Source organism: Neodiprion lecontei, chromosome 3 (genome assembly GCF_021901455.1).
Source record: "Neodiprion lecontei isolate iyNeoLeco1 chromosome 3, iyNeoLeco1.1, whole genome shotgun sequence".
NCBI lineage: Eukaryota > Metazoa > Arthropoda > Insecta > Hymenoptera > Diprionidae > Neodiprion > Neodiprion lecontei.
This window is the reverse complement of record NC_060262.1, coordinates 31,022,156-31,033,938: the sequence shown is the minus strand read 5'-3', so window position 1 is coordinate 31,033,938 and position 11,783 is coordinate 31,022,156. Positions and strand designations below refer to the sequence as shown.

Sequence of the window (11,783 nt, the reverse complement as noted above, 5' to 3'; positions counted from 1 at the left end):
ATATAAAACATTTATCACCGCATAGAATCGCTTGAATTAGGGTAGCCAACTAGTAAGTGCCAACACATAATTTCCATCCCTACTAATATTATAAATGCGAAAGTGTGTTTGTTGGTTTGTCCTTCTTTCACGCAGCAGCAGAGCAATGGATCGACGACATTTTTTGGATAGAGATAGTTTATGGGCTGGAGAGTGGCACAGGTTACTTTTCATGTCGGGAAATGCACAGTACCTGTGGGATAGCTATTTGGCATAATTCTGTAATTGCCTCTTCACACTCAAACGGCTGAACGAATTTTAATGAAATTTAGTATAGAGATTTCCTAGGTTCTGAAAGGACGTATTAAATACTTTTTATCCTGGAAAAATGTACAGTTTCCGTCGTATAGTAATCATCATGTAATGCTCTGTACTGTGCCCAGGATTGGTGCTCTATTGACAAGAACTCCGTTATTTTCCCTTACAATTAAAATCACGCGACCGATGCCGCAAGTAAAAGCTAGTCGCATATAAATCGTAGATTTCACGCATGAAGAATCATCACGAGTGTATCGCAGCCGCGCGAATTTCGTTAAGACTCCACCTATCCATATTTGAGATTTGCGAAGTAGCTGGCGACAATGAAATATTTCAAAAGTACTTTCTTTTGCTTTAGAAATGCAAACAGGTGATTCCAGGATGCGTACAAGACCGGTCCACCGGTGAATAATTTGGTAATCCTTTAAAACAGTTTTCTCAGAAGTAACGCACTTACAATGTGTTACGGTATGTATACGTGAATTCTGTTGAGCTTGTCGACAGATGATGTTCACTTTCTGACGTAATTGGCACGAGTCAGATGACAGACAAGCGCGTGAATAATTGCTGACGAACCTGAGAGATAGTTTTCGACGGTACGTGTATACGGCTAATATAGTCTGGATACCAATATTATCGCATAGAATCGACCATTGAAGTGAAATATGTTGGTATAAAATCTGCTTTTTATACAGATTCACAAGTCAATGCTTCGCCGCTAGGTGGCGATTTCCACTGTCTGCCAATCTTGTGACCGCATGTACGCATGTACGTACATTGTACGTGCATGCACGAAATATTTCATATGGTATGTAGGTATGTGTGATTGTGCGTCAGTGTCTTATGCTTGGCGATAAAAACACACTTCCTCTTTCGGCCAAGTAATATACATATATGTATAACGTTGAACATACATCGTTAAAACCAAATTCTGTATAACATTCCAGGTTTCAGACAACGATAAGACGTAAGGAAAAACGTCACTGACAATGAGACATCGGACGCTTTTCTCGTAGTACATAACGCACAAATAATATGTATAATGTCGTCTGTCGTCTTGAAAAATGTATGTAAGAGAGGTGATTTTCGTTTTAATCCAATAATACGGTGCGACCATATATTAAATGGTATGACCCTTGACTGGCTGCAGCACTATCAAAACGAAAACTTGACATAAAAAAATGTACGTTCCGTATCTCAGAATAGTTGATGATCGAAAAATAATTGTCTCAACTGTAACATTTCTCTCATTGTCAGTGACCGAGGAATGAAAATTCTACATGTACACGTTACTGTATCGAAAATACAGGGATCACCCGTCTACATGTATAACAACGATAATTGTGTACCAAATCTAATTCGTAACGACTGCGGTAAAATAACGAGTCTATCAATTGTTACATAACTGCAGCGTTAATGTTGGCGTGGATGCTCGGCTTCAGAGTCAACTGTTACGTATTTCAGTACGCTTACAACGCTCTATAAAGTGCCGCGGGGAGAGTCAGGCGCTTCTTCTAACCAGCCGAGCAACTGTGTTTCAGTTAAATCTAATCTAGATATGTGCTGTTGATATGGCTCTTGATTAGATATAGGTGTGTATATACGCATGCGAAGTCTAGAAACTACAGACGCGCGCGGAATTGGCGTAAACGTACGTAAGAAGATATATTGTATGCACATGCTGCTGCACCGCAACGCGCAAAGTACCTACCATCTCCACGATTGCAATGGCGCTCGAATTGCGCTTATGTAGAACATTACAGCGAGGATAGAGAGAGGCGGGAAAATTACCACGTCCTTTTCCGACGGCTACGTCAAAGTTACAACGATCGGCACATTCATAATCATCAGCAATCCCGCGAATCGTGCAGGTAATTGAGGAACGAACACTTACAGCGTAATGTCCGCACATGTAAGAACACTGTAATGAAGACCACGCGACCACTTTGCATTGCAATTTTTGTGCTTCCAATCAGCAACGTTGTGAACTCCCAGAGCCGCTTATTTTTATCTTATATGAACTTGACAGGTGAAAACTGTCCTCACCAGTAAAACTGTACATTTTGCAAGTGTCGATATCGCAATTGTCTCTGAACAAAGCCTCGGGCGACATGTGATTCAAAGTCAATTTCAGAACTGTTTGTTTCCTGCCGATGTGTCTGATTACTCGAGGAACAGACTTGTAATATGGTGTTTCAAGGAATCGTACGAGAGTGACTTTGTCACAGGCAGGGAATGGGGAAGAATTACAGATAAGATGTAGTGGGATCCTCTGCTTCCTTCCTTGTCACGAACAGTACAGAGTGTAGAGGATAATTCAACACGTGTCGCGTCCTGATTACAGAACGCAAAGGCCAAACGATTCGGTTTCTTGTTCGCGTTTGCCAAGTACCGGAAATCCGATCAAGCAAAACTTGTATTTATCATTTTCTTTTCTTGTAAAAAACGAATTAACCTGGACTCGACGCGACAATCACATCAGCATCTGTGGTGAAATAATTTCACGCGATTGAACAATGTACGCAGCTTTACTGAGGGGGGCACCAAACTACGGTAACGACGTCCCTGTGTTTTCGTACGTAAATTCAAACGACACGTTTTGAATTCCACTTATGAATATGAACCGATCACGATTACAACGTTAAAATGATTATTACCGAACTGTGTGGACTCTTTCTACAGTATACTAGGCGAATGCAAAGTAGGGAATCATTCAACGTGCCACTACGATTACGACGTTACGACTCCAGAATGCGAATCGGTATACAGATCAACAATTTTCACAGTCTAGAGTGGTAGAATATTTCGGTGATTGTATGAGGAAAAAATGTCAAGTTTATACACCTTACGTACGACAAAGCGAAGGTTGAGCTGAAAAACTTGGAAGCAATCGGGTACGGATTCAGTACAGGCATAATATCGATAGAAGCTGTTTCGCCAATAAATCTCGAGTTCGGTATCCATGTACCGTGATAAAGATCGCTCGGTAGCAAGGAAGGAATCGCAACCTTACAGGGTATTTCGAGCATAATCCGAATCGGTGAGAGTCAGCGTAGCGTACCGGAAATCGCGGGTGCCTAACACGACCGTTGATCGATACAGGATTTCATCGTTATCTTCCGCAACATTTTCCGCGAGGACGTTGGACATACAAACGCAGACGAAACCCCGATACCCACGCCCGCGTATACCTACGTACGTGTATCAATACATGTATTTCGATGTATACACAATTTTGCGAATGATTGCACTCTGTCTCTCGGTGCATCATCTCTCTTCCACCCCTCCGCCCGCGCCTCTCATCCCGCATCGGAGGGACGTGTTTCGCACGGACGAACGAAGCTGGCGCTGTCGTCAACGGGGCTTTTCGGGGGTGGTTAACGTCGTCGTTGGATCGAAGGGAAACGGAGGTCCTCGGAGGACGTCGGAAAACGACGAACGGCGGCGTACGCTAGGTAAGCGAGAGGGTGCCGTGGGGGAAGGGGGGCGGGAAAGAAAGGGTGGCGGAATCAGGAAGAGTCGTTGCACCGCGCGAGAGGGTACTGTACCAGTGAACCCGCGTTGGAGCGTTGCCATCCCATCCCATCCCCATCCCTTACCACCCCCGCCCACCTCCTCCTCCTCGCTCTCCGGCCGCCACCCCCGGAAGAGTCCTGGCGAGCGAGCGAGCGGAGCTGCGGCGGGGGAGAGGCGCGGGGATAATGCAGGGTGAAATACTCCCCGCCGAGTGAGGGAGGGGGAGAAGCCCCGAGCCGCTTCACGTCCGGCGGGGCGAGGGGCAGGGGGGTGGGGGTAAACAAGCGACGATCGCGCGTACGATGCTAGTTCTGGCGGTGGGGGAAGTACTCGGCCGCGGAATCGTTCGTCGGCTCAGCGGTCGTCAGGGGGCGGGGGAGGAGGAGGGGGAGGAGGAAGAGGGGCGGGAGGGTTAGTTGGAGGGGAGGGTGTCGCGCAGCGGTTCGCGCGGGAGGGGTTAGGGGAAGACGAACGAAGCGTTGGTAGGGAGGGTGGGAGCTGTGGTGGGGCGGCGGAGGGAGGAGCGGAGAGCTCGCCGGCAAGGAGAGAGGTCATTGACCCGAGCAGCTCGCTGCTGGCTGTTAGAGCGCTGAGCTGCCGGCTCTCCGTGTTCGTACCGCGTGCGCGCCCGTGCGCCCATCCGCTAGTCGTTTTGATTCTTAAACTCACTACGACAGAGTACACGGAGAGAGGAGCCTCTCTTTTGCCGCTTGGCTTGCCTCGTTTAATTGAAAAAAAAGAGCGGATTCATACGCACACAGACGTAAACAAGGCCGGGTTTCCCATTTATTGTCATTATTGTTCATTATTATTACCATTGTTGTTGTTGTTGTTGTTGTTGTTGTTGTTTGTCGGCACTGTTATTATAATCGTCCGAACCCCATTCCCCCCCGCCCCCTCCCGCCCCTCCTCGCCCGAGATCGCCACCTGTGTTTGTTGATAAAAGAAAAGGGATAAAAAAAAAAAAAAAAAAATGAAGGAGAGTAAGAAAAGAGAAGAAGATAAAAAAAAATACAACAACCGATAAGCATGTGAAGGGAAGTGCATCATGTTCCGGGATGTTTGACTGAAGACTAATAAAAGAAAAAACAATTTAAACAGAATTTAAAAAAAAGAAAAAAATTTTTTTTCAATTGAAATAAGACAACCGTGCAGTGACAGTGTCAATAGTATATTGTACATCATGAATTGTACGCATACATGTATCGACATACGTACGCACATATGTATTATACATGCACAGTGTGTCGGAAAAGTTCGGAACGATTGAAAAGTAGTGTGATTTGGCCAGGGATCTTCCACGGCATTGGCTACGTTGGTGTCGTTGAGCACTGACGTTCGACGTCGATGCCACCTTAGTCGTGTGGTCGTCGGTGATAAATTCTTCTTTTTTGGTTGTGTTTTTATTTGGAGGGTATTCCATGCTGTGAACCGAACGTCAACTATGAATATAGCAAAATTTAAAATGCACACATTATACAGATATGTGTATACAATATAAATGACAATACTAAAATTGCATGTAACGTATACGATGAAGAAGTGAAAAATTTTGATTGGTGGAAAAATAAAATACACCTTCGGGGCAACGCGATCGATTATCAATCGTCTCCGTTCGAACAATCGTCCTCGTAGTTGTTCGTCGTCAAATGATCGACCGAGATACGGGTCTACTGGTCGACATATACTCATTATAATCGCGGTGACCCTACGTACAAACACATTTTTAAAATGCTGAATTCAAGTACACACATAATTCGTGATCCGATCCGCCGCCGCCCCCTTATGCCATCCATGTTTTCGCATATCCGTACATCAAATATAATATAATTATTCGCGGACGCGATCGACGAAAATTATTGCACCAAGATTTGATAAACGGGAAAAGATTACTTTCAAATTTTGTTATCGTCGATGAAATTATTACGAAGCCGGTCGAAATTTACACAGGAGTGAATATTCGCCTAGGTGACACTTTCCGATACGTCAAATACGACGACGCACACGCGCAAACTCACACTCGACACAAACACACACATATATATACATACATATATATATATATATATATATATATATATATCACTCGCAGATATATCAATGACAGACGAATTACAATCGTTATCTGCCGATTATTTTGTCGCGTTTCTTTTTCCTCGCACCTCTTTCGAACTTTTTAGTATCAACTGACAATATTAATTTCACGTTACCACGGTACATCGGTACTTTTAATTGGCCCCACACTCGCATATCTAAACTCTGACGTCGCGTTCGTTTTTCGCGGGATATTACACCGGGCGCGGTTGATGACAGAACGGCGTATGTCTTGTCTGGGTGAAAAAAAAAAAAAAAAAGAAATGTTCTAGTTCTCGTCTATTTTTTTCTTTCCGTGTTTATTTTACACGTCACAGATACGTCACAGTTGAGGCACAAGCGTATTTTTCCATTTACGCTACTTGTTACGCAAGGCCTAGACGTTAACACTCGTATGTGCTTCACGCGTCGTTACGCCAATTTTCCGCTGCAACGCCTCGATCTTTTTACCCCTTTCTTCTCGACCGTTTTCTTATATCACACCTCTCCGCGATCGCTTCTGTCGTTTCTCTATAAATTACCGACCGTTAGATTGAATACAAATCTGCAAACAATCGGCAGGATCGAGCGATTGACCGCTTGCGAGACAGACGAAGCGTACATATAATATACACGCGTAGATGGACGGAATAGTGTCCGCAGTTGTGCTGTTTTACCGTTAGGGCGGGAGATCGACGTGCTCGTAGGGCGTCCATCCCTTGTCCTCTCTGGTCGAGAATAGGGTAGGTGATTTTATTCCCGAGTGGCGGACATCTGCGTGTGTGCGTGTATGTGTTGAAAAGAGAAACAATATTCACCCGCAATACCATCATCAAAGAAACCTGTATAAATATTTATATATTTATTCGACGAATCGATCGTTGACACGAACAATTTTGCATCCACTCGTACAGTAATCACGGGATCGGCGGAACACGGGGTATAAAAATATTTCGAACAAGGAATCTCGGGCTTTCGAGCTCGCGGAAGCTTGCAGTCGGAGTCTGCACCACCTTCGACCAATCCATCCTCCACGCCGCGCTGGGGAAATCGCACGTGTCCCCGCGGAGGAGGGTAACTATGTTACCGATGCGGTAACGCCGCGCGGAACGCTCAAAACGGAAAGCTGGCCGGAGAGCGGGACCCGCGGGACTCGGCCTAGGTCTAACGGGACCGGGAACGGTCCACCAAGCCGGCTCGAGAGAGTGGAACGCGGTCTGGCACCGGTTTAAAAGTGAAACTATGACTATTGTCGCGATCCGGACGACGCTGGCGGCGAACCTTCTGCCTCCTCGTGACTGCGGAGCACCGTTGTGACGTGAGGAACTTACACGCGGGACCGAATCCACCTCGCACTGTCCCTTTCGCCCCATTCTATACCTTTTTCTTTGTCCTTGCCTGGTCGTCGTGCCACCACCACCACCACCCTCGGCATCATCATCGCGATCATCGTCATCGTCATCGTCGTGCCTGTGGGAAGGTCCCAAGACCACCCCTTCGCCCCGATCGGTCACTCGGACATCACGCGTCGTTGCAAAGCGATAGCATCGATCCTTGATCGTTTTTCGTTCGTAACGTTTCTCGATTCGCCTAATATTTTCGCTTTTTTCTTTTTACTTTACCTCTTGCTAGTTTTCTTGAAATTTCACGTGGCTTCGACGCATTTGCCTCACATCGTTCTTCATCTCTCCTTGTTCGTATCCGACCTGAATACGTCCCCGCCCCTTTGTCCTTTTCGAACCCGGCCCCGCTGTAAACTGCACACGACGAAGACTGCAAATATTTAATACAAGGAAATGTACTGTGTTTCATACATATATATATATATATATATATGTATATAATTTTATTGTTTTGTGAAGTATGTGATCGATAAGTTTAACGAACGAGAGGATAGTTTTGTGAATTTTTTGGAGATTATTTTTCTTCAATTTTTTTCTGTGAGTTATCTACAGCAACAAGGAAGATTTATTATTCTCTATCGTGACGGTGTTTTCATCGATGTCAGTTTAACGAAGAACCAAAAATGTAAGTCTCAACGTGCTTTCGTATTATTATACCTACTATATTTTCACATATTTCTTATAACCCTAATATAATTGATACATACTAACTAAATTACCGATTGCTTACATTCATAAATAAATGAATATCAATTTTACTAAAATTACTTTGGGGTTGATAGAAAATTCAACATTTTGTCGCATAAAAATGTTTTGCATCGTTTTAATTCGGGGGTCGAAAAATATTTGCTACCGTTTCTCGTTGGATGATCGATATAATTTGGCCTTGTCGTAAGTTCGATAAAAGCGAATATCTGTCCGTGTTTTCTCCTTCTCAAAACTCAGGAGACTTTTCTTCCCCTGCTGCTAATCACAGGTGTTCGCGTTTATACTTTTGAAAATTTCATAACTAAACATCGATCGTCGGAAAGTCTTGGCCGAACGAGTGGATATAACATACATATATATTGTATATGTATTTATATACATATATATATCATACATGTACCGGGTGTGTTAAATATCGTCCCTACACCTATAACCGTAGGCTCGCGTCACACGTGTGACATTGTAGAGTATGAGTAACTGACATGCGTAACGAAATATCCAGTGAATGCTAAAAATAATATCGGTAGACCCGCTTGTACGAAGAGAATTGAAACGCGGTTGCGCAACTTCGCAACCACCGTCAGCCACTTTGTCGTCGTATTGGTACACCGACCGCGCAGCTGCATAAAGTTACGAAATATGCCGGCGTAGACTTAGCAGCGGAATTTCAGACGCCTTGTCGAAGCCTTTTCGTCTTTATCTCATCAACCGTAAAAACTGATCGCTCTAATTATGTACATTCTCAAGAACCCAGACGATTTTACGCTCTGTCGGTGTTCGTAACGTGTGTTATAAACGTTCGACTACGACGGTGGTTCTTTCGATCCGAGAATCGGCGAGATATCAGTTGCAAATATTTAATCGTATCGACGAGATTGTCGTCTTTATCTCTCCGCGGGTTCCCTGCACTTCCACCGTTCGTTCAGGTTCATCGTCCAGGAATATACCTCAAAGGGCCTCTGGTGCCCGGGTAGATGTTGCGATATAATCACGTTTCTGAAGGAATTATACGTAGGTATCGCTTGTGCATATAATAAGGTATGCAAATGCTATTTATCATTCACAAATATAGCGTTTAATAACTTTACAACGGTACATGAGTTCTCAGACGGCTGAAATTTTACTTTTTGTCTTCTTTTTCTGCAAATTTTCCCTTATTGTTTCTTAACGCGAAAGACTTTCGATTCGTCATTGATTCATCATTCATCGCTGATTCAATTTCCGGTGATAATATCTCCCTGCGCAGTATGAAAGAACGACAGTTCCGTCGTGCGAATTTTATACTCACGTGCACAATATTCACTGCCCCGTATGATTGTTGTTGATAAACAATATTCATAAAATGGTCTTAGTCTTTAGTTTTTACGTACATATAACTTTACGCATAAAATCTGTACGTTTTCAACTGCATCACATTTCGTTACTTTATCCAATGATGATAAATGGTTGTATGCAAACTTTTACGGTACTCCAATTCTGGTATAAAGTCGTGTCGGAGGCGAAAATCACAATTGCACCTATTTCATGAAGTTGTATAACTTGTACTCTCGATCAACTGTAGGTTAACTGTAATTGCGTCGCAGTCGAGTATCAATTCAAGGGGTGTTGATAGTGCGATTGGAAAACAATAAATTTGCGTATATATCGTACTGTATATAACGCAGGTGTTTTCCTGACGCCAATTCTCCCGATATATGCGCGTTCGTTCTTTGCACACACATTGGTGTAAAAAGTGAGATTTACGCTCTTGATCGACTCGAATAGCGAGGTTTGCAAACACGCGGTTGCTAAAGTCAGTCACACACATGCAGTAGCAGCAACACAGAACGAAAGTACAAAGTTATTATCGGTGTCCGCGCCGCGGGAAATACGTCGGTTCGTTTTTTAGTCCAAGCAGCGTGAACCTCGGTCAAGGGATACCGTATGTAATTTGGCTAACGGTTTTATGCCAGCGAAAAAAGAATTAATCGTTTAGGAAAATCTGCTAATCGTGTACTGATTGTTGTTTTTGACGTCTGCACACCTCGAAAGTTCAGGATAAGTTTTGATTTTTCACTCCATCCCATTTCTCGTAAGCCTTTATTCCCAATTGCGGAATTCCGGACTCTGCCACGCTCGGATTCGCGGCCGTTGTACTTACGCGTTATTATTGTAACCGGTAACGTCAACGCTGTCAATCAGCGAGTCGGGTCGAGAGTATACCAGGACGTAGGTATATTGTTGTTCTTCGATCCATCCCACAAAAATATCCAACACTAATGGATATCGCGTCATCCGGACGGAAGACGTTTGCGACCGCGAAGCCGTGAACGTTTCACGCTGGAAAAACACCCGCCGCCACTTTTACCCTCGAGAATCTCTAATCGAAATACCTAGAGGAAAATTGTACTCTACATTTTTAAACAGTCGGCTTCAATCGAAACCGATCGACATCTATTCAAAAGTGACGCCTGATTTATAGAAGTCATCTTTTTCTTTTCGTGAAGTGAAAATTTAATCGAAAATCGTAATATCTGGCTCTGATCGTTCCAAGATTGACGACCATTAGAAATTATAATTAATGAAAAATGTTAAGTAAATATTCAATTATTGTGTACCTACCTCTGCGATGAAGTGATTGAATATTAATTGTTGTTCAAATGTAGTTTGACCTTACAAATTTGAGGTAATGTAAATCGACTGTTTTTATTATATTCAGATTTTCTCTCAATTGTGCACAATCATTCCTGTATACACAGAATATCAGTCTAACATCGTAGAAATGCAGCGGACCGAATAAATATAATAATATAATTAGGTGACCAAAAATTGCGAGCTCCATCTGTCTCCTCGTTGGAAAAACAAGAGCCAAAAACGGCAAGTCAAGGTTCGATACCCTCGTCGTCGGTTCACCATGTTGCAGAGATGTTTGGATCGCGGAGCGTTGCGTTCGCAATACCGGAAGTAGAGGCAGCTAACATCTGCAGTACGGTTATAGACGGGATGCGCGAGAGTCTGCGGGGTTCAAAACTAAATTTGATTCCTTTGACGCTTCGGTTGTAGCTTCTAGTGTTGACGATGGTTGTTCGAAACCTGCACCAAGCCTTCGAGGCGACGTAAGCACAGACGGTGCACCATGCGCGACGCGACATTTTGCAGCGCATATTCAAGCCAATATTGCCAAAATTTGAAACGCGATCTAACGACCGGCGAAACGACGAGCATAAGCCTTTCTTTCACATATCTCCTTACCCTTCATCCCATGTCCAGAGGCTGTTACTCTGTTAGGAAAAAGCGAAAGTATCAGCAGTAGCGGCACCTCGTTGGCACTGGTTATAGGCGATGCGTAGCTCGGGTTGAAAAGAAGCGAAAAGAAAAGAAAACTTGAATCCAATCGCGCCAGAAGTTATCCCCAATTTTTGCACGCGCGGTAAATATTCGTTAACGAGCAAAGTCGATTTAACGCTCGGTCGGTTTTCAAGAACAGTCTATGTTAGCAATGAATCATTCGTTGCTAAAAAACACGGTAGTGGTGCATGATTTAAAAAAAAAAAAAAAAAAAAAAAAAACGAAGAAGAAGAAGAAACAACAAAATTGCACGAATCGCAACGAATGCGTATCGCGAAATAACCGCGAATATCAGCGTAAAAAAAAGTGCCAGTCTTCTTTCGAACCATAAAACCACGTTTCTAATCAATAAAATTTTCTTTTTTCCAATACAACAATTTTCGCATTACTCCAGCCCACGAGAAATAAGACGACAAACTTCCTCCAACGCGCAGTCCACGTCTGCGAACGGGGTCCATT

General features: G+C 43.7%; 1 protein-coding gene across 2 annotated transcripts in view; it reads left to right on the top strand.

Moving 5' to 3' along the window:
* Nucleotides 1-5,182: 5,182 nt before the first annotated feature.
* Nucleotides 5,183-11,783, top strand: part of LOC107225267 (hormone receptor 4) — a 117,634-nt gene continuing 111,033 nt past the window's right edge. The window contains exons 1-2 of one of the 2 annotated variants that reach the window (XM_046735398.1): nt 5,183-5,335; nt 6,801-7,914. The gene's annotated coding sequence lies outside the window, so the exon portion shown is untranslated. Of the gene's footprint in view, nt 7,915-11,783 lie in introns of both variants that reach the window. The other variant, XM_046735397.1, reaches the window with a different exon arrangement.